Here is a 21138-nt window from a genome sequence, read left to right as displayed (position 1 = left end):
TAGGTAGATGGTTTGAGTCAAACATTTTTCCTTTATTATTGTAATTTCCTTTGTTTGTGCCATCAACACAATTTAGGAAATATTCAGCTATTCTTTGGTAATTTATGACAACTTTAATTTCCTATTCTGTTTTATAACAGTTTAAGTAACAATGGTATTCAGTGTTACTTAAATACTTCAAATGGTATTACAGAAGCACTACCCTGGGAACATTTCTTATTAACCCTTTCACTAAGAATTCTTTCCAACAACACTGAAATTATTTTCTGTTGTAATTCTTTTGCTTTTTAGCAATTTCACTGAATCACAGAACCAACAGAACCATAGAGTGAGTTAGTATTATTGAAAATGGGCTGCTAGTGAATACAATTTAAATATACAAAGAAAACAGTTTAGGTGATTGAATATAGCCACCTTACAGAAAAACATATGCCAAAAAATACATTTCAGATAAACAATGACTTTGGTGTAGGGCTTCCTGGAGTCTCATAAATCCCCTGAAATTGTGTGCAAAATTTAATGTGTATCTGTATGCGTGCTTTTTCCCTGGAGCAAACATCTACAAATTCAAAAAGATCCTCACAAAAGCACGTCGTCGAAAACTAAAACAAAAACTATTTTTTTTTAATTATTATTATTTTTTTAACCACGCCACACGGCATGCGGCACTTAGTTCCCCAACCGGGGATCGAACCCACGCCCCCTGTAGTGGAAGCGTGCAGTCTTAACCACTGGACTGCCAAGGAAGTCCCTAAAACAAAAATTATTCTTAGTGTTAGGAAGAAAGTAGGAAAGCAAAATTGGAAAATATTATACATAATTTATTTATAGCCTTCCTTATTCTAAGAAAAATATAAGACAACTTTTAAAAGCATCCAATTTTAGATACAATTAAATTAAATGAGGAAATAAATATAATAAAGTCAGATCAAACAATGAAAAGAACGAGAAAAGTTAAATTAAAATTAATCCTGGTTGGGCTCCCTGGTGGCGCAGTGGTTGAGAGTCCGCCTGCCGATGCAGGGGACACAGGTTTGTGCCCCGGTCTGGGAAGATCTCACATGCCGCGAAGCGGCTGGGCCCGTGAGCCATGGCCGCTGAGCCTGCGCGTCCGGAGCATGTGCTCCGCAACGGGAGAGGCCACAACAGCGAGAGGCCCGCGTACCACAAAAAGAAAAAAAAGAAAAAAGAAAAAAATGCAGGCAGCATCAATGGAGGAGAAGAGGAACCATTACATTAAATTCTTTTTCTCTTCTCTCCCAAGCACTTATTTTTCCTTTTTTTTTTTAAGTGTTAAATGTGATTTTAATAAGTAGAGGAGGTGAGCAGAAAGAAGATATACATCCAGGTGGGAATCACATAGCGTAAACCAGATGAAGAATCAGAAATGGAAGATGTGCAGTTTTTCCCAAGGTCAGTTCACTCGAAAATGAACACAACCGTGGTACTTTCAGGATCGGTTAAATGAAGTCTTGATAAGGAACTCATACTGTGAGCCGATGCAGAACTGACTTCCTCCAAGAGGTCCATGTACAAACAAACATGCCTTGGACATGTATTATAGAGTAAGCTACCACATCTGTTCCTTATTTGGCTTCCTTTAAGAGGCAAGGGTGCTATGTGCCATATAATGACCTCACAATCCAAGTAAGAGCTGGACTGGAATTCTGGGACCTCGAGTTTTTTCCTTCTCTAAAGACTGAGGTCCCTAGGAATTAGGGCAACTCACCCCAGTGCAGACAGCCTCAAAATTTTTCCCAGTGTGCTTCCCCCCACCATTCCGATCAGGGATGGGGTGTGGCGTCCTGGGCCCCCTGCTAGTTGAGGCAGGGTCAGCAGAAGCAGCAGACGGTCCGGTAGGGGTTCTTCTTCTTGTACTGCACGGCCTTGCGCACCTGCACCTTGTCCTGGCCGGTGTAGTCGAGGGTCTTCTGCACGTTGAACTCGATGACGTCCGGGGTATCAGCCTGCTGCTCCACCAGCATGGCCATCTGCAGGAAGAGGTCGTGCAGGTCGCGGGTGCAGGTCGCGGATGCGGCTCTCCAAGCCGCAGCATCTCACGGTGGCAGCTCTCGATCTCGTTGAGGGCCGCCCGCACACCCTTCACGTCCGCCAGCAGGTTCTCTGAGAACACGTCCCACTTGTCTTGTTCGAACATGTCCTCGATCTGGTCGCCTGACACGTCCTTGCCCCTGATCTCCAGGTGGCGCTGGATGCGGATCTTGCAGTTTTCGCGCTGCTTCATCTCGGCCTGGTTGTACTCGTGCATGGCGGCCTGGAATGGGTGGGTGAGAGCGCTGTACCGTGCGCGCGTGATGTGCGCCACGGCCGAGTGCACGCCGTGCTGCGACTCAGCGTCCTCGCTCAGTGCCGTCATAGTGCTCAGCCTGCGGTGGATGCTCTCGCTCTGCGCCTTGATGTCCTTGGCAACAGAGCTGATGCGGCGCTTGATGATACTGAGGCACCGCATGGATGTGAGGAAGCGGGTGTTCTGCTTTCCCAGCCGCTTCACGTCAGCAGTCAGCTGCTGGTTTTCATCCTGAAGGTCCTGGATGTCCCGGTACCAGGATTCCAGGATGTGGTCCGTCTTGAACGTGATATCCTCGGGGGGTGAGTCAAATTCATCGTCCTTGTCTGGGAACTTCTGTTCATATCGCTTGGTTACTCCACAAGTTCTACTAGCCGGTCCTTCATTATGCTTTGGGGTTGAGATGTGGTTTTCTTCTCTTTTTCCTCTTCATCCATTTTGTCCCCTTGCTGCAGCTCCATGTCTTCATTTGTCTTATTTATCCCTTTAACACACTCTTCAGATGGACTGATTCCTTCCTCAAAGATGGTTTATAATTTCTGTGAGTTCATGGACCACAACCAGCATTCTTTCCTGGCCAGATTCAACAGACAGTCTTTCCTTGAGGATACCTGCTTTGGGGATGATGATCTTGTTGAGAAGACTTTAGAGAGCTGACAGATGTTCCTCTCAGGTCCACAGCTCCTTACCTTACCTATCCCAGTGTGAGCAGGAATCCTTGGTAGGAGCTGACATGGCCTTGCATCACTAGCTCTGGGCGTTGAAAGCTGGGCGCTCCATCTGATTTCTTGAAACCCTATTTTTTTTTTTGAATTTTATTGTATTTATTTTTTATACAGCAGGTTCTTATTAGTTACCTGTTTTATACGTATTAGTGTATATATGACAATCCCAATCTCCCAATTCATCCCACCACCGCCCCCCACCACTTTAACCATTACATTAAAATTTTTTTAATTGCTTTTAAGCTGTACAAGTCCTTCAACTTCCACTAACAAATAATATTGTTACAGCCTCTACCCAAAATTTACAAAAGTCCCAACTTCACACAATTCTTTTGTCTTAGAGCACTTTTTGGTTCTCATTAGCACCTCCACCAGAGTACAAGTGGAAGAAATAAATAATAAGTACAAGGAGAAGTCCTCTTCTTACTAGCTGTGTGATCCTAGGAATGTTATTTGTCTCATCCAGACTCTGTTTCCCCAACTGCAAAATGATAACACCTACCTCAGAGGCTGTTGTGAAACCTCAATGAGATAAAATATATACAGTGTTTAGCACAGTACTTGCCACAAAGCAAACAATGACAGCTTTTATCATTTTTCTGAAATTTTATTTTTTTAATGTATTTTCAATTCAATTATCTCATGTAGTTACAAAAAAAATCACTATGTATTGATTACTGTAGTTCCTCAAAAAAGTACTTTTTCTCGTCTCAGTATTTGAGATCTGATTTTCACTTTACTGTGTTTATTCTACATCAGTGCCCAACTTGAACTTGAATATCTTCATAGTAATACTTCAGTATTGTGTTACCAGAAAAAATACACAAGAAATGTATATTATGCGATTTTTTAAGAAAAAACAAAAAAGATGTCATTTTTGTACATATAAGAGTAGAACACACGACCACAGATGATGATGTATAACCACTGTCACCTTCAAAATATATAAATTCATCCTTTAGTTCTATTTCTAAAGAAAGAAGGATAAGAGGAAAGCAATATTGGAGGGACCTACTATATGCTAGACAAGGTTGAAAGCAATCTATAATTTTGTCTCATTAAATCTACCCAACAGTCCTTTGAAATCTGAGAGAATTTACCTTGTCGATATTCACACAGTTAGCAGGAGCGATGCAAATGGGATTTAAATCAAGCTCTAGATGGCTTCAAAGCCTATGTTCTCCTGTCTCTTAATCACAAACTACATAGCAGGAACAATTACATTACTTTATGGTATAATTTTATGACATTCTGAAGTCTCTAAAATGTTAATAAAGTGGATATTACTTTGATGAAAGAAAAGCTTGTGTATACTGTGCTGTTCTAGTTATTACATTAAAATAACTAGCCTGCAAGTGCCCATTCAACAAAATTTGTTCATAAATCATTTATCCTCAGTACAAGTCTTCCCAGCTACTCCTTTTCAGTTTTTATTTTCATTGCTACATTTTAACCTACTCTAGAATATCAATTTCATTACTTTGTTTTAGGTAGAAAGTCTCCACATCAATTAGATGTCTGTTCTTAAGTATCCCCAAACCTTATTTAAAAAAAAACAAACAATACCTTCTCTCTCTCCTCCACCCTCTGTCCAGCAATTACCACTGTTCAGTATTTAAGGAGAAGACCAAGCCGAATTTCTCAGAACACAGTTTAAAAACGAACAAGAGGGCTTCCCTGGTGGCGCAGTGGTTGAGAGTCCGCCTGCTGATGCGGGGGACAAGGTTCGTGCGCCGGTCCGGGAAGATCCCACATGCCGCGGAGCGGCTGGGCCCGTGAGCCATGGCCGCTGAGCCTGCGCGTCCGGAGCCTGTGCTCCGCAACGGGAGAGGCCACAACAGTGAGAGGCCCGCTTACCGCAAAAACAACAACAAAATAAATAAATAAAAAATAAAAACGAACAAGATTTTGAACTACTAACCTTACTAGGAAATTCTATGAAAAATGTCCTGTTCACATTTTTCTTCCTGTATTGAGATCCTGACTAAATATTATTCTTATTTCTGTTAGAAGTTAAGTAACTATGGCTCATAACCAGGCTCCATCACATGCCTATAACCAGATCTGGAATAACATCCTACAAGTATCCCGAAGACCAAGAATGAACATAACTATAAAACAGAAACAGTCTTAGAGACAAGCACACAGTAGGGTTTTAAAACATATGTATCAGCAGAGAATTGAATATGTAAACCTGATTAGAATAAAAAGTAGTTTTCTTGTACTCCCAAATTATTTACCTGTAAAACCTTAAATTGGCCTGAAGCCATTATTTGTTTCTTAAGAGCAACAGGGGAAAAAAATGTATAATTAGCCATGATATCAGAAGAGTATGCAGGATACTTTATAAGCCCTATCCCATTACAGCTGTTTACTTTAAAAATATTAGTTAACATTTCGTATCTGTGTATAAAAAAGGTATGTTTCCTGCCAATAAAAAGACATATAACTCTGGCACTTTCTTCTTGAGGAGAAGCAGGACACATTAAAACACCGTGTGTATTTTATTTTGTTTTGACTCTAATGTCTTTCTAGGGCAGAACTTTACAGATCAGCCATTCTCTTTCCTCCAAAACACAAAGAATCCTCCTTCCATGTAGCTGATATGGTATAGATGCATTTGTTTCTTATTTGCTGCCAGAACAAACTACCACAGACTTAAGAGGCCTGAAAGCTACAAATTTATTATCTTCCAGTTTTGGAGGTTAGGAGTCCAAAATGAGTCACAGTGGGCTAAAATCAAGGTGTCGGCATAGCTGCGTTCCTTTCTGGAAGTTCTAAGGGAGATACCATCTCCTTGCTCATTCAATTTGTTAGCAGAATTTAATTCCTTCAGGTTGTAGCACTGAGGTCCCCAGTTCCTTGCTGCCTGTGAGCTGGGGACAGTTCCCAGCTACTAAAGGACATCTGCATGTCCATGAGTCCCTTCCTTTATCTTCACAGCCATCAATGGAAGGTTAAGTACTTTCACACTTCAAATCTCTCCTGCCTCTTCTTCTACCATTGCAGCTCTCTGGCTCACTCTTCTGCCTCCCTCTTTCACTTTTATAAACTCAAGTATTTAGAATGGTCCCATCTGGATAATCCAGACTAATCTCCGATCTCAAGGTCCATATCCTTAATCACATCTGTGAAGTCCCTTCTGCCACATAAGGTAATATAGTCAAAGGTTCCAGTGACTAAGATGAGAATATCCTTGAGGGGGCGCACTACTGTGCTTACCGTACACCACCACATGCTGACCTGCACTGACTTGAAGCGAGGAACAAAAGAGCATGTCACCACCTTTTGGCTAAAGAAGAAAAGTTCTTAGGATAAAACAGAGTTCAAAATGCTAAGCAATCTTCATCAAATACTACTATCAGAGAATCCATCAATTTAGTTAGACATTATCATTAAATCCTTACTTGTTTTTAAATGGAAAAACACCTAAATATATTAACAACTTACTCAAAGCTAACTATATTTCTCACTGTAAAATAGCACTGGTTTCTACCATTAGGCTCTCTCTCTGTTCACTTTCTTTATGTTCCACAAATCTTTATCTGGAAGAAAGCTTCTCACAGAGCTAAAGACACACTGGAAGACACACAGGCTTAGATGAGGTCTTCTGAAAACCATGACACTTTTTATATCACAGAAACAAAAATGAATTTGTTAAAATGGTAATAAGACCCATGAGTGCAAGACAACCAGCCAGAAGCTTAGAATCCCCATATTAAATATATCTGAAGACTAAAGAAAGGGTGTTGCTGCTTTAAACTAGCTTTGGCAAAGAGAAAGAATAACTTCTATGGGTATAATTTTTCTGTTGCTCTTCTAAGTAAACGAAAGACTTGCCTTAGAGAACAGATGAACAGAGAGAAAAAAGATCCCATAAAACTGATTTTAGTCTTTAAGTAAAAATTTCCACAAAATGTCATCCTTCCAAAACAAAGTAATAACTTTTAATACCAGTAGACTCCAAAAGGCAAAGTAATGATAAAGTGCCTTGGCAAATTTATTGTTCTAAGTCTGTAAGGTTACTTAGACTCTATGAAATGTTCTTGTATCCATTCATTCTTTGGGAATACAGAGATTTTATATACATAAAATTCAAGTCTGCACTGAACATTACCTCTAAGCATATTTAAAAATTAAATTAGTTTGGAATCTCAACCTACAGAAATTTTTATCAAAGTGATTCAAATTTACAATGCTCATTTGATTTTATGGACTTTGAGTGCACATGCGCAAAAGGCAAATACAAATTATTTTAGTCTAGTTTCCACTAATGGCAGAGTAAATTGGTCAAGCATAGTTTCTTGCAGATAATTTCTAAACCTAGATAAGCCATTTTTAAGAACACACTTATGTGAAGGCCCTGCAAAGTGATCAAAGGCAGGAACATACGGAAGGAAGGGTTACATTTGAAATATATAAATTTCAATGGGTAAGGAATCCAAGTTTGGCGTTTTTGCCTAAGGGCACTGACCACCATTACTGCCATCAACTCCCATTCCAATGCCCACAGTTCTTGCAGCAGAAAAATACAGATTTACAGTCCAGAGATGGTAGAGAACACGAATTAAGACAGAGTAACTATAAATTTAGAAAGAAAAATCCTAAAAAGAATAGAGCCACAGCAGGAGCAAGACCCAAATCCCTGGCGTACCATTAAAATATACACATGGGGGAGAAGGGAGGACCCAGGAGGAGGGGGAGAAGGGAGGATCCAGGAGGATGGGGAAAAGCAAGCAAAAGTCAGAGGGGTGTCCACCGGTAAAAGACTGGCAAGCCATGTGAGTTTACTGCTGTTTTTAGACTGATGGTTTTCCCCAAACAGTACACCGCTCAAGCAGCAGAAAGCTGGGGCCTTACTATAACTTGAGGTGTCACAGGACAGAGCTCAGAGCTGAAAGAGCAACTGGAAATTTAGGAAGGAAACTCTAAAGGAAAAAAAGATACACAAAACCTGAGGCCCATGATCTTAGTATCAACTCTGAGAAAATTCTTGGTGACATCTAAACTACAGAGGTACAGGGCTGATCTATCTATCAGGTACCAGGTTACTAAAGCAATAGCTATAAACCAGAAGAACTGAGCAGAGATGAAGACCACACAGTACAGGGGAAAGAATGTGTAGCTTGAGATCAGACAACTTAACTGCCAGCTGGAACAATAACAACATAAAACAATCCTCAGAGAACACAGTAGACTCTCAAATGACAAATATATTATCCACAATGTCCAGTTTTCAACCCAAAATTACTCCATATGTTGGATCAACAGTACAGAATAGAGAGCCCAGAAATAAACCCATACACCTACCTTCAACAAAGGTGGCAAGAATACACAATGGAAAAAAGACAGTCTCTTCAGCAAGTGGTTGGGAAAAGCTGGACAGCCACATGTAAATCAATGAAGTTAGAACACACCCTTATACCATATACAGAAATAAGTCCAAAGTGGCTTAAAGACTTAAATATAAGACACTACACCATAAAACTCCTAGAAGAGAACACAGGCAAAACATTCTCTAACATAATTCGTGTCAATGTTTTCTTAGGTCAGTCTCCCAACGCAACAGAAATAAAAACAAAAATAAACAAGTGGGACATAATCAAACTTAGAAGCTTCTGCATAGCAAAGGAAACCATAAACAAAACAAAAAGACAACCTATGGATTGGGAGAAAATATTTGCAAACAATGTGACCGACAAGGGCTTAATTTCCAAAATATATGAACAGATCATACAACTCAAAACCAAAAAAAACAAACAACCCACTCAAACAATGGGCAGAAGACCTAAATAGACAATTTTCCAAAGAAGACATACAGATGGCCAACAGGCACATGAAAAGATGCTCAACACTGCTAATTATTAGAGAAATGCAAATCAAAACTACAATGAGGTATCACCTCACACCAGTCAGAATGGCCATCATTAAAAAGCCTACCAATAACAAATGCAGGAGAGGGTGTGGAGAAAAGGGAACCCTCATACACTGTTGGTGGGAATGTAAGTTGGTAACAGCCACTATGGAGAACAGTATGGAGGTTCCTTAAAAAACTATAATAGAGTTACCATAGGATCCAGCAATCCCACTCCTGGGTATATATCCGGAGAAAACTATAATTCAAAAAGATACATGCACCCCAATGTTCACAGCAGCACTATTTACAATAGCCGAGACAGGGAAGCAAACTAAATGTCCATTGACAGATGAATGGATAAAGAAGATGTGGTATATAGACACTATGGAATACTATTTGGTAAAAAAGAATGAAATAATGCCATTTGCAGCAACACGGATGGACCTAAAGAATATCATACTAAGTGAAGTAAATCAGAAAGAGAAAGACAAATGCCATATGATACTTATATGCAGAATCTAAAATATGACACAAATGAACTTATTTATGAAACAGAAACAAACTCACAGAAAACAAACTTATAGTGCCCAAAGAGGAAAGGAAGTGGGGGAGGGATAAATTAGGAGTTTGGGATTAGCAGATACAAACTACGTACTATATATAAAATAAATAAACAACAAGGTCCTACTATATAGCACAGGGAACCATAGAATCCTGTAATAAACCATAACAGAAAAGAATATTAAAAAGAATGTATATATATATATATATATATATATATATATATATATATATATATAACTGAATCATTTCTCTGGACACCAGAAACTAACACAATATTGTAAATCAACTATACTTCAATAAAAAATTATTCCACATGCAAAGAAACAGATGTACATAACCCATACTCATGAAAAAAAAATTTTAAAGGCAGATCAAAGAAATTGACTCTGCAAGTGGGCTCATACAAGAGATTTAGTAGACAATAACTTCAAAACAGCTAATATTTCACCTGAAGTAATTCAACATAAGCACTAAGTAGATTGTGCTAAATTAAAGATGCATGTGGTAATCCCTAGGAATTCCTGCAAAAATAATATAAACTTATAGCTAAAAAGTTCATAGACAAAATAAAATGGAATACACAGAACTATCTTATTAACACAAAGAAAACAAGAAATTCCAACAAAGAAAAGCCTAGGACCAGATGGCTTCACTGGTGAATTCTACCAGACATCTAAAGAAGAATAAATACCAAAAACTTCTCAAACTGTTCCAAAAATTGAAGAGAAGGGAACACTTCCTAACTCATTCTATTAGGTTAGCATTACCCTAATATCAAAACCAGACAAAGACACTACAAGAAAAGAAAACTGCAAGCCAATATCTCTTATAAATATAGATGTGGGAATTCCGTGGCAGTCCAGTGATTAGGATTCCATGCTTTTACTGCCAAGGGCGCAGGTTCGATCCCTAGTCAGGGAACTAAGACCCTGCAAGCCATGCGGCAGAGCCAAAAAAACCCCATATATATGTATGCAAAAATCCTCAACAACATACTAACAAACTGAATTCAACAGCATATTAAAAGGATTATAGACTGTGACCTAGTGGGATTTATCCCTGGTATACAAGCATAGGTCAACATACAAAACTCAAAGCAAGAGACCACATTACTAGAATGAAGAGGGAAAAAAACCGCATGGCCATCCTGATGCAGAAAAAGCATCTGACAAAATTCAACACACTTTTGCAATAAAAACACTAAGTAAATTAGAAATACAAGAGAATTTCCTCAGCATAATAACAGTCATACATGAAAAACACACAGCTAACATCATACTCAATGATTAAAGACTGAATGCTTTTCCCTAAGATCAGAAACAAGGTAAGGATGTCCGCTTTCACCACTTGTATTCAACAAAGTACTGAAAGTTCTAGCCTGCACAAACAGGCAAGAAAAATAAATCAAAGGCATTCAAAGTGGAAAGGAAGAAGTAAAATTATCTCTGTTCACAGATGACAAGATCTTATATGTAGAAAACCCTAAAGACCACACACACACACACACACACACACACACACACACACAGAGCTAAAAAATGAAGTCAGCCAAGTTGCAGGACACAAAAGCAACAACACACAAAAATCAGTTGTATTTCTATATACTAGCAATGAACAATTCAAAAATAAAGAAAACAATTCCATTTACAAAAGTATTACAAAGAATAAAATACTTAGGAATAAATTTAATTAAGGAGGCTGAAAGCCTTGTGCATTGAAAACTATAAAAGATTGCCAAAAGAAATTAAAGATCTAAATAAATAGAAAGACATCTGTGTTCATGAACTAAAAGTCTTAATACTTTAAGGTGACAATACCACCCAAAATGATCTACAGACATAATACAATCCCTATAAAAATCCCAAAGGCATTTTTTTACAGAAATAGAAAAACTCATCGAGGGATACTGAATAGTCAAAATACTTTTGAAAAAGAAGAACAAAGTGGGAAGACTTGATCTTCTGAATTTTGAAACTTACAACAAAGCTTTAGTAATCATAACAGTATGGTACCAGCATAATGATACATATTCCATACACCAATGGAATAGAAGACAAAGCCCAGAAATAAAGAGTTACATAAATGGTCAATTAAATTTTGACAATGGTGCCAAGTCCATTCAGTGGTGAAATGATAATGTTTTGAACAAACAGCGAGAGGAAAACTGGATATCCACATGCAAAAAGCATAATGGATCAAAGATCTAAATTGAAGAGCCAAAACTACAAAATTCTTAGAAGAAAACAAGGGGGAAATCTTCACTGAGCTAGATTTGGCAACCGTTTCTTAAGTATTACACCAAAAGCACAGAGAACAAAAGAAAAATTGGATAAACTGGACTTCATCAAAATAAAAAATTCTCCATCAAAGGATACTATCAGGAGAGTGGAAAGACAACTCACAGAATGGGAGAAAATATTTGTGGGAAAAAATATTTTAGCTGACAAGGACTAGTATCCAGAATATATTTAGAACTCAACAACAAAAAACAAACGACTCAGTTTTTAAAATGGATAAAAGACTTAAAAAACATTTCACCAAATAAGATATAAAATGGTCAATAAGTACATGAAAACATGTTCAACATCACCAGTCTTTAGGAAAATGCAAATCGAAACTTTAAGATGTTACCTTCACACTTATTAGGGTGACAATTATTTAAAAAAACAAAAAAGAAAATAACAGGGGTTGATGAAGATGTGGAGAAATTCAAATTCTAGTGCACTGTTGGTAGGAATGTAAAAAGGGCACCTACAGTGGAATACTGTTTGGCAGATCCTTAAACTGTTAAACACAGAATTACCATATGACCCAGAAATCCCACACCTAGATATATACCCAAAAGAACTGTAAACAAGGACTCAAACAGATACTCGAACACCAATGTTCATAGCAGCATTATTTATAAAAGCCTTTTCAAAAAGTGGAAACTAGCCAAGTGTCTATCAAGAGATGAATAAACAAAAAGTGATATACAATGCAATATTATTCAGCCATAAAAAATGGAATGAAGTTCTGATACACGCTACAACACAGATGAACCTTGAAAACGTTATGCTAAGTGAAATAAGCCAGACACAAAAGGACAAATACTGTATTATTCCACTTACATTAAGTACCTAAAATAGGCAAATTCATAGAGACAAAAAGTAGAACAGAGGTTACCAAGGATTGGGGAAACAGGAAAATGGTGAGTTACTGGTTGATGAATACAGCGTTTCTCTTTGGCATATGATGGAAAGGTTCTGGAAATAGTGTTGAGGGTGACACAACACTGTGAATGTACTTAATAACACTGAATTTTACACTTAAAAATGGTTTACGAAAAAAGGACAAAAGAAAAAAAGCAGGAAAGACAGGAACAAAAGAAAAAAGATGATAAAAATAGAATATAGCAAAATGGCAAACTCAATCCAACCATATCAATAACTAGTAAAAATATGTATGAACACTCCAAACAAAAGGAAACTGAAATTATAAAAGAACAGATAATAAAGCAGGACTCAAGAACACTCTATCTACAAAGAAATAGACTTTAAATGCAAATTCAAGATGGCTACAGTAATCAAAATATAAAGATGTGTGAAATAAGGACAGACACATAGATAAATGGAACAGAATAGAGTTCAAAAATACACCTACAGATACAGAGTCAATTGATTTTCTAAAAAAGCCCCAAGGTAATTCAGTGGAGAGAGGAAGGTCTTTTCAACAAATAGTACTGGACCAATTAGATATCTTCATGGAAAAAAATAAGCTTCAACCTTTCCCTTGCATTATATCAAAAAGTACCCTGACATGAATCATAGACCTTAACACAAAAATTAAAACTTTAAAACTTCCAGAAAAAAATGTAGAAGAAATTTTTTGCAACTATAGGATATGAAAAGATTGTCTTACATAGGGCTCCAAAAGTGCAAGCTATAAAACAAAACTCACCCCCCTCCCAAAAAAAAGAAAAAGGTACACTGGGCTTCATCAAAATTAAAACATTCTGCTCAAATCACACCACTAGGAATATTAAAAGACAATGCACATATATTCACAAAAAACATTCACACTCACACACACACACACCTCACAAACTTGTATCCAGAATATAAAAAGACGTCTCACAACTCAGTAAGAAAACAAACCCAGTCTAAAACAAGGGCAAAAGTCTAGTTACCCTATATTTCACAAGACTGTCTTTTATTGAACCCTCTTAGCCATTTTTTATTTTTGTGTAAATCAAATGCACTTCAATCCAAGGCTCAGATCTTATCCCACACATTTGGGTTAGGCACACAAATTTAACCTTTTGTCATCATTAGACATTGTAAGAGACAAGAGTTAATAAAAGGAGATGGGATAGCTTAGTCCCGAAGCACTTAGGGGTGAAAATGCACTCCAGTTTGAATTGAGTAATTTAGTAATATTTGTTCCACAGTTTTAAAGTAAATTCATACTGTCTTTAAAAAAAAAAGACAATAGATCTGGACAGACACTACACAAAGATAAATGAAGTGGGAAATAAATATTCAAAATCAGGTTCAACATGATTTGTAATCATGTATATGCAAATTAAAATCATAAAGAGATACCTCTACACATCTATGAGACTGGCTAAAATTAAAATGATTTACAATGACAAGCACTGAAGGATGTAAAGCAAATGGGACTCTTATGCATTGCTGGTGGAAATGTTACAACCATTTTAGAAAAGTGTAGCACAGAGGAAAGACCAGTGAAGATACAGAGAGAAAGTGGCAATCTGCAAGTCAAGGAGAGAGGACTCAGAAAATAAAAAACCTATGAACACCTTGATCTTGAACTTCCAGCCACCAGAACTGTGAAAACATATATTTCTGTTGTTTAAGACACCCGGTCTGTGATAACTTTGTTATGGCAGCCCCAGCAAACTAATACTGTTGCTATATAAGACTACTGTAAAAATAAAATTGCCTATTAGTTTAAAAAGAAAGAAAACAGTGTAGCAAATCTTAAAAAGTTAATCATAACACTTACCAGATGACCCAGCAATTCCACGCCTAGGTATTTACCCAAGGGCACTGAAAATAAATGTTCATGGCAGTTTTATTCACAATAGTCTAAAGTTGAAAACCCAATCTGTATCAAAAGCTGAATGAATATATTGTGGCACACACATCCACTGGAATACTACTCATCAAACGAATGTATACTGTATGATTCCACATATATGAAATCCAAGAAAGAGCAAAATGAAATCTCTAGTAACAAAAGTTCGTGCTGGAAGTGGGGGGACTGACTCAGAGAGGCAGAAGACAACTTTTGGGGGGTCACCACTGACCTCTGAATATATTCCTAGTTGTGACAATAAAACTGTAACATCAGCATTATCTTCCAATTAGATATGGTAGAAAAACACATTTCTGATTTATTGAAACAGATTTCAAGTCCCTAACACAGAAATTAAAACAAATGACTAAAACTGCATCCTATTTTACTAACATGTCTCTCAAAAGATCATGCCTGCCTACCTGCCCTGTTGTTTACATGGTATTAAAATGTAAAGTTCTGGGCTTCCCTGGTGGCGCAGTGGTTGAGAGTCCGCCTGCCGATGCAGGGGACACGGGTTCGTGCCCCGGGCCGGGAAGATCCCACATGCTGTGGAGCGGCTGTGCCCGTGAGCCATGGCCGCTGAGCCTGTGCGTCCGGAGCCTGTGCTCCGCAACGGGAGAGGCCACAACAATGAGAGGCCCGCGTACCGCAAAAAAAAAAAAAAAAAAATGTAAAGTTCTATAAGTATACCTATAATCATAAATTTACATTGAACCCTTTTAACTTAGCCTATAGCCAATTCCAATCTACTAAACCAAAGACGGATAAAAACTGTTTAACATATTTAGAATTTTTATACATAAAGTAATCAAGTTATAATGGCAATAAAAAGTAAAACAGCCCATCTAATGTTCCCCCAAAATATTAGACTTAGAGACTCAAAGCTGTAATTCGCTAGAAGTACGCTGACACCATTTTTTAGGAACAATCAATAAAATAACCAGTAAAAAGTCAATACAATAAGAAGCCTGTATTTGGAGCATTGTTTATATTCATTTAAGATACACTGCAATTTTTAAAACTTACATGTACTGGAATGGAAAAGAGAAGTACTGGCTTAAGCATCCAAATAGAAAATAAAGCCCTTAGAGCCGAGTAATTGAAAATTTGATACATTACTAGATTGAAGAACCTTACACTAAATTAATTTTTCTCAAACAATGATGAATGGTCCAGCAGGGGGTGACAAATAGTAAGGTAAACTACAGACTTTCAATAAACATTACCTGACCATATGGAATAAAATATATACCCCAAAATACTACTGTAACTTTGAAATGTATGAAAAATAATATACTATTATATATAATAGTATATATAGACAGATACCATATATCATTTATATGTGGAATCTAAAATATGACACAAATGAACTTAGTTATGAAACAGAAAATGACTCACAGACATAGAAAACAACTTACGGTTACCACAGGGGAAAGGGGGTGGGTGAGGGATAAATTGGGAGTTTGGGATTAGCAGATACAAACTACTATATATAAAATAGATAAACAACAAATGTCCTACTGTGCATAGCACAGGGAACTATATTCAATATCCTGCAATAAACCATAATGGAAAAGAATATTTAAAAGAATATATATATATACACATATATATGTATAACTGAATCACTTTGCTGTATACCAGAAACTAACACAACATTGCAAATCAACTACACTTCAATTAAAAAAGAAGTCATCTCAGACCTAATTTAATACTGGAAACGGTTACATGGCATATTTACAAATTTTCCTATCAATAAACAATTTTTAAAAGCTTGAAATAATACAATGTTCACCAACTACATCATCTTACAGACATCTCAAAAAAAATTCATTAGTTCCTTAATTATCGATCACCTATTACATGGCAAAGATTATGTAAATCATACTTTTTCCCACCTATGCATAAATCAAAAATGTTTGCATATAAGTATTGTTTTATCAGATTGAGAAAATATCAGTTACAATAAGAACATTAGTGGATAAAACAAACTTAGACTATCCCTTCCTTCTATAAAAAATATTTCATAAAATGCTTCTATGATGGGCTTCCCTGGTGGCGCAGTGGTTGGGAATCTGCCTGCCAATGCAGGGGATGCGGGTTCGAGCCCTGGTCTGGGAAGATCCCACATGCCGCGGAGCAACTGGGCCCGTGAGCCACAATTACTGAGCCTGCGCGTCTGGAGCCTGTGCTCCGCAACAAGAGAGGCTGCGATAGTGAGAGGTCCGCGCACCGCGATGAAGAGTGGCCCCCGCTTGCCACAACTAGAGAAAGCCCTCGCACAGAAACAAAGACCCAACACAGCCATAAATAAATAAATTAATAAAAAAAAAAAAAAAAAAAAAAAAAAATGCTTCTATGATAAATTTGAAAAATATTTTCTCATGATACATGGTGTTAATGTATCACCATATATCATCAGAAAACATTTTGTTGCAGCTTAGCAACAAAATTATAAAACTCAGAGGACAGACCATACACAGTAAAAATTAATGGAGGATATACTTTCTTTTTTTTTGTCACACCACACAACATAAAATACATTCACTATATATAAACCATGGTATAACTTAAATGTGATTTAAGTGTATCATCTTAACTAATGTTCAAAAAATGTTACAAATTTAGTAAGGCCCATCTAAATTTTCATCTAGTGCCAAGACTTTTCTTGAAGAAAAACCATAAATCAATGTGATATAATTTAATCCTGAAATCTGTACTATGTAGTTTTATTTTTTAATCATAATAATATGCATGAAAAATTACACATAAGTCCGCACTAAAAAAATTCTGCTTATTCTGTCAGTAAGACACCAGTATGATTTTAATTTTTACTTCCCTAATGCCTAATGATGCTGAGTATCATATATGTATATTTGCCATTCACGTATATTCTTTGGTGAAGTGTGTGTTCAAATCTTTTGCCTATTTTTTAATTGGGTTGTTTGTGTTCTTACCAATGTTGAAAGTTTTTTATATATTCTGGAAGCAAGTCCTTTATCAAATATACACTTGGCAAACATTTTCTGTCTATGGCTTGCTTGTCTTTTCATTCTTCTAGCAGCATCGCTCACAGAAGTTTTAAATTTTGATAATGTCTAACTTACCAATTTGTGTGTGGTGGGGAGAACTGTGCTTTGGGTTATATATCTAAGGGATCATTTTCTAATTCAGAGACATAAAAATGTTCTCCTACGTTTCCCTTTAGAAGTTCTGTAGTTTTAGGTTTTATATTTAGGACTATGATCCATTTTCAGTTTTCTTTTTTTCTTATATGAAGTAAGGTATAAATACAAGTTCACTGTTATACATATGGATATCCAATTTTCCCAGTACCATCTGTTGAAAAGACTCTCTTTTCTCCACTAAATGTGTCAAAAATCTGTTGTTCTTACATGTGTGTGTCTATTTCTGGGCTCTCTATTCCATTCCATTGACCTATTTGTCTATCTTTTTGTCTTGATTAGTATAAGTCATTGTAACAGGTCTTCAAATCAGGTATGGTTAATGCTCCAACTGTGCCTGTTTCTTGGGTTTTTTTTTAAGTTTTGGCTATTCTAGATCCTTTGCATTTCCATATGAATTTTAAAATCAGTTTGTCAATTTTAATAAAGGCCTGCTGGGATGCAGGTTGTAACTGTGCTGAATCTATACAAATCAATTTAGGGAAAATGGGCATATTAATAAACACTATAAAGTCTTCCAATTCACAATGTTTATTTACTTATTTAGGTCTTTTTAATTGTCCTCAACAATGTTTCCTAGTTGTCAGTATACAACTGTGTATCTTCTGTCAAATTCAACCCTAAGTAGTTCATATTTTCAATGCTATTATGAGTGGTATTTTTGAATTTCAACTTCCAATTGCTTGTTAATATTATACAGAAATAAAGGCAATTCCCTGGCAGTCCAGTGGTTAGGACTCCACACTTCCACTGCACGGGGCATGAGTTCGATCCCTGGCTGGGGAACTAAGATGCCCGCAAGCCACGCGGCACGACCAAAAACAAAAAAAAGAAATAAAACGAATTTTTGTATATTGATCATATATCCTGAAATCTTGCTAAACTCCTGTATTAGTTCTACAAACTTTTTTTTTGTGAACTCAAAACAAGATACTACTACACACCAATTAGAATGGCTAAAATTAAGATGACTGACTATAACGAGGGTTGACAAGGATGCAGAAAAAGTGCAGTTTTCATACACTTTAGGTAGAACACCAGGGCAATTTCTTTCAAAGTTAAACATACATCTACTATATGATCTGGTCATTCTGTATCTACATATTTATCAAAGAGAAATGAAAGCATATGTCCATAAAAATACCTGTATATGAATGTTCATAACAGCTTGATTTGTAATAGCCAAAAACTAGGAACAACTCAAATCAATCAACAGGTGAATGAATAAACCAACTGTGGGATACCCATATAATGGAAAACTACTCAGCAATGAAACGGAATGAGCTATTGATACACACAACATAGATGAATCTCAAAATAATTAAGGTGACTGAAAGAAGCCAAACAAAAACACAAACTGTATGATTCCATTTACATAAAGTTCATTAAAATGCCAACCAATCTACAGTAATAGAAAGCAGATCCATAAATGCCTGAGGAGGGATTACCAAGGGGCATAAGGAAACTTTTGGGGGGTGATAGTTATGTACCTTAATATTGGTGATGGTTTCATGTCAAAACTTGCCTAACTGTACATTTTCAATATGTTGCAGTTTACTGTATATCGCTTAGACCTCAATTTTTAAAAAAAAGAAAAGGTACCAGCATAATCGTCACTAGGCACCAGAATATACTTTCTAAATTGATATATAACTTTAAAGTGATATATAATTCACAAAGCATAAAATTCAACCTTTTAAAGCACACAATTCAGAGGCTTTTTTGTATGTTGACAAGGTTGTGCAACAATCACCACTATTTAACTGCAGAACATTTTCACCACTCTAAAGAGTGGTATCCATTAGCAGTCACTGACATTCCCCTCCAAGTCCCTCAGAATATAATTAACTTTCAGATGACAATGTATTTCATCTGGTCACTACATTTCAAGCCTCAAGACCTTTCAAGTTTGAGAGATTGGTTTTCAGTTAATCTCAGGGGCCTGCTACTCTTCATCATTTTATTCTTTCTAATGAGAGCCAGAACCATACAAATATAGACATTGATAATTTCAGAGATGCTCCAATCATAGAAACAGCATTTAGTGTACATGCGTAACTGTAATAATGATTACCAAATTATTACTTTTATTAAAACATTAATTCCAAATGTAGAAACTTTATCTCCCTCTTGGCTTCTCCTTATTATCAATGCCAGGACTGGCCAAGACTGAACCACAGTGGTGAATGATAAAGACATGATGCCTCTGAAATTTTTGAATAGCACATAATCTGCAAAGATTTAAAATTTAAATTAACACAATCCATTTTGAGATAACTCCATAATTTACTATACTTTCTCAACAACTTGTCATCGTTTAACATTTATAAAACTTTGGGTAAAGCCAAAGCCTCACTGGAAGGATAATGAGTTTATACTCTGCATTGTACCAACACAGAACATTATGATTAATAATTGTGCCTTTTTAAGAAATGAAACTGAGTTATTTGTAGTGAGGTGGATGGACCTAGAGTCTGTCATACAGAGTGAAGTAAGTCAGAAAGAGAAAAACAAACACCGTATGCTAACACATATATATGGAATCTAAAAACAAAAAAAAGTTCTGAAGAACCTAGGGGCAGGACAGGAATAAAGACGCAGATGCAGAGAATGGACGTGAGGACACGGGGAGGGGGAAGGGTAAGCTGGGACGAAGTGAAAGAGTAGCACTGACATATATATACACTACCAAATGTAAAATAGATAGCTAGTGGGAAGCATCTGCATGGCACAGGGAGATCAGCTGGGTGCTGTGCAACCACCTAGACGTGGAGGGTGGGAGGGAGACGCAAGAGGGAAGGGATATGGGGATATATGTATACCTATAGTTGATTCACTTTGTTATACAGCAGAAACTAACACAACACTGTAAAGCAATTATACTCCAATGAAGATGTCAAAATAAATAATAAAATGTGCCTTTTTTAAAAAAAGAAGATATCACCATTTGCATTACAGCATCTGTTATTTCTAGGAGAGGTGATAATCATAATCAAAATCTAGCAACTTTTTATTATGGAAGAGCATCAGTGATGACAAGTATACATAATAAACCTTGGAATAATTTGTGTTTGTTTTTAATGATTCTATTATTTGAGAGTTTATTTTTTGGAGCACAGAAATTAAATATGATAAAGCAAAAAATAACAGCTGATACTAAGATTTTTACACTTCTATATTTAGCACATATTGTGAAAAAACAGTGAAGCATTACTCACTGCTTTAAAATTAACTTTTTATATAATATATTCCAAGCACACTAAATCACAAGTTCAATATATTCCCATGATGTGCCTAAGCAATGTATTTGAGCATTATAAATTGAAATGTTGTTGAAGCATGCTTTGTGAAGGATATTACATTTCCTTAGTCAAAACAGGGAATAAGCATTACAGGATGACTATGTAATTGAAA

General features: G+C 36.6%; 1 protein-coding gene and 1 pseudogene across 8 annotated transcripts in view; both read right to left on the bottom strand.

Moving 5' to 3' along the window:
* COG5 (component of oligomeric golgi complex 5) overlaps positions 1–21138 on the bottom strand; it is a 282724-nt gene that overhangs the window by 217544 nt on the left and 44042 nt on the right. The gene's annotated exons all lie outside the window — the stretch shown is intronic.
* LOC136128529 (syntaxin-11-like) lies at positions 1818–2694 on the bottom strand (annotated as a pseudogene).

Source organism: Phocoena phocoena, chromosome 9, assembly GCF_963924675.1.
Source record: "Phocoena phocoena chromosome 9, mPhoPho1.1, whole genome shotgun sequence".
In the NCBI taxonomy this organism is placed as follows: Eukaryota; Metazoa; Chordata; class Mammalia; order Artiodactyla; family Phocoenidae; genus Phocoena; species Phocoena phocoena.
Note: the sequence above shows the minus strand (reverse complement) of the source record. Positions and strands in the feature narration are given on the sequence as shown.